The sequence below is a fragment of the Cyanistes caeruleus genome, chromosome 10 (assembly GCF_971803275.1).
Source record: "Cyanistes caeruleus chromosome 10, bCyaCae1.hap1.1, whole genome shotgun sequence".
In the NCBI taxonomy this organism is placed as follows: domain Eukaryota; kingdom Metazoa; phylum Chordata; class Aves; order Passeriformes; family Paridae; genus Cyanistes; species Cyanistes caeruleus.
In genome coordinates this window covers 24,399,477-24,402,382 of record NC_141710.1, presented here as the reverse complement: position 1 = coordinate 24,402,382, position 2,906 = coordinate 24,399,477, and the positions used below count along the sequence as shown (strand labels likewise).

At 46.4% G+C, this 2,906-nt stretch overlaps 1 long non-coding RNA gene across 1 annotated transcript; it reads right to left on the bottom strand.

The window, feature by feature from the left end:
* Positions 1 to 128: 128 nt before the first annotated feature.
* On the bottom strand, positions 129 to 2,871 carry LOC147651389 (uncharacterized). Its single transcript, XR_015274492.1, has 2 exons — positions 2,749 to 2,871; positions 129 to 1,018 (listed from the first exon to the last, which is right to left on the bottom strand). It is a non-coding gene; the product is annotated as an uncharacterized LOC147651389 (long non-coding RNA).
* Positions 2,872 to 2,906: the final 35 nt, after the last annotated feature.

The window sequence follows — 2,906 nt, the reverse complement described above, 5'->3', positions numbered from 1 at the left end:
GTTTTGCTTTTTTTTTTTAAATGTAAAAACCTTTTTTTTTAAATGTAAAAAGCTTTTTAAAGGTGCCAGTTGCTGTTGTCATTTTTGTCAGACAAATTAAATCTCTTCAGTAAACACTGGCAATTTAATTTTTCCTGTTCTGTAAGATGAATAGAGTCCTGCTTCATCTGTCAGAGATCCCATTGATTTGTTGGTCTTGGAGCAATGGCCTGGGACAGCATCTCCTTGCTGAGACACCATTTAAGAGGGAGATGGGAAAAGTCTTCATTTCCCAGAGGGTTTGGCACAGTTTATCTGGAAGGGACCTACAACCGTGTGCAGTCCAACCCCCTCAGAGCTGATCCAGTGTTAAATCCCATTCCTGAGTGTTCTATAACACCCTCAGAGCCACATCCCCACCTCTGCAGGGTGCCTGTTCCAGGGGCTGTGCCTTCCCCAGGGCAGCTCTGCCTCCTTGTGCCCAGTCCAAACCCCAGCTTAAACTGTTATTCCCCAGCCTCCTGTCCCTGGAGCCCAGCGAGGAGAGATCAGCCACTCCACACTATTTTCATTAGCAAAAATAAAAAACAAAGAAAAAGTTGCTTTTAACACTGACTTCTCTATTAGCACTGCTGTTGCAAAGGAAATCGGCTGACAACCCAAGTCCTGTGCACTCTGAACACACAGACACACTTTTTAACTGGGGGTGGGCTTTACACCAGTACCTCATTTTTAATTAGAAGCCCAGCAATGACAGAAGTCAGCTGGGAGTTTATTACTGTAAAATCAGCTCTCATCTCAAGACATGGAATGTGTGTCCCCTTCCTTCTGTAACTTCCCTAATCAGGAAGCAAATTGCCAAAAGGCTCTCAAGTTGCCAAGCTGCAATCTCCAAGTGAGTCAAGATGCCTGCATGTCTCTGGTGGCTCCACACGGGCACCTGTTCAGAAATCCAGTGCCCACCTGACTTGAACCTGGCAGTCATGGCACACCAAAGAACAGGTTTTGGTACTGTCCTTTCTGCTGCTGTATACCAGCCCTGCAACATAACAAATACATCTGTATCTGCTGATATATGTTGTGATACAGTGTTGTTCTTGACTTCCAAGGCAAAGAGCACATTTGTTTCCACTATGCAAAGCTAATTTACTGAACGTAATAAGGAGAAAGCACAGTCTGCTCAGCATCATACTCACATTTCAAATCCTGGATCAACAAAATATATTCACAAAAGTTCATGGGTTTCCCAGGTATATTTTGTTTCTAAAGTAACACACATAGGTAAAACAAGTGTCTAGAACACAAGTGTTGGAAATAAACAGTATATCTTTGCCTCAACCAAGTTTGAGGAACTCTAAGGCATTACCTGCTTTGATCTGCAAATTATTTTCAACAGCTGTATCAAAACTTCATCATTTAGGCAAACTGGAGATAACATGGGGGCAGCAGAATTTACTACATCACTGAACTGTTACATTCCATAACCCAGAGTTTTAGAAGGTGCTAGTAACTAAGAGAGAAGCAGACTTCATTAAGTACAACATGACCTTGACCACTCTTTGTCTCAGGCTGGCTGTTTAGAAGCCAAGTTACAAACCTTACATCAGCCTTACCTCTTCAACATCTAAATATCCTAATGTGGTGGTTAAAACCTGGTTTGCAGCTCATCCCCACAGCGGGATGGGGAGTAAGGGGCAAAGTGAGAGAAGTCATGAGTTGGGATAAAGAGAGTTTAAAACAATAGCTGCATGTGCAAGCAAAGCAAAGCAAGGAATTCCCCACTTCCTGAAGACAGGTGGATGTTGAGCCAGCCCCAGCTCTGTGCACAGAATTCAGACTTGAAAGGACAAATAGCAGCACTCCAAACATCCCCCTTCCCTGCTTTATCCTGAGCATGATGGCCTGGGACATCCCAGGGGGCAGGCAGGGTCAGCTGTCCTGGCTGTGGCCCCTGCACACCCCTGGGCCACCACAGACCCTGGGCTTGCTCAGCCATACCTGGAATAACACTCATAAAATAAAAAAAATAAAAATCCGAACACAGCATCACACACACTAGCAAGGAAAAATTAACCCGAACCCAGCACCCCTACCATTTATGCTCATTTGCAAACTCTGAAGAACACAGAAGTTTCTGGTACCTTCGTGCATAGAAGAGTATGCTAGGCTGTGTGCTTTAACCACTGTAAAAAAGTACAGCAGCATCACTATTTACAGTTCAATAACTTCCTAATCTCTACCTGTGACCCCTCTGAGTGTTTCTTCTGGGGAAGGCCCTCACGCCACTGCTGACCCTGAACCTCCACAATGTTTGAGGGAATTAATCTTCAATTGAAACTACAATTCTTATCTAGGCTCTACCATTGTCATTTCCTTTTGCCCTCCTTTTGCATTATTAAGAAATTAGCTATCATGTCTTCTAAATACTGCAAAAATCATTAACAAGGAGAATAATGCAGGTACCACGTGCCAGCCTGTATTTTGTTACATTTAATTCAGCTACGCCAATAGCAGCACCACGGCCTCTTTTTCCTCAATAAAGCACCGATTTTTCCTCAATAAAGCACCGATTTGTGAGGCAGAGCAGCCGGCCCAGCCCGGGCTCAGCGCCGCCCCTCAGGACAGGGCGCCATTTTGTTCCCTCCTGCCCCAGCGATGCCCATTGTTTCCAGCACAGAAATTCCGCACTACAAATTATTTCGTTCTTCTTTCCACACGGTTATCACCAATTTAGTCCCCTTTTCTCTCCCCTTTGAGTCCGGGGCTTACCTCCATCAAGCCTCCTCGGAGCGGAGGGTCCCGGAGCCGTCCCCGCCCGGTCCTGCCGCAGCCTCGCTGCCCCCACAGCCCCGCTGAGCCGAGCCCCGGCGGGTCCCGGAGCTGTCCCCGCCCGGTCCTGCCGCAGCCTCGCTGCCCTCACAGCCCCG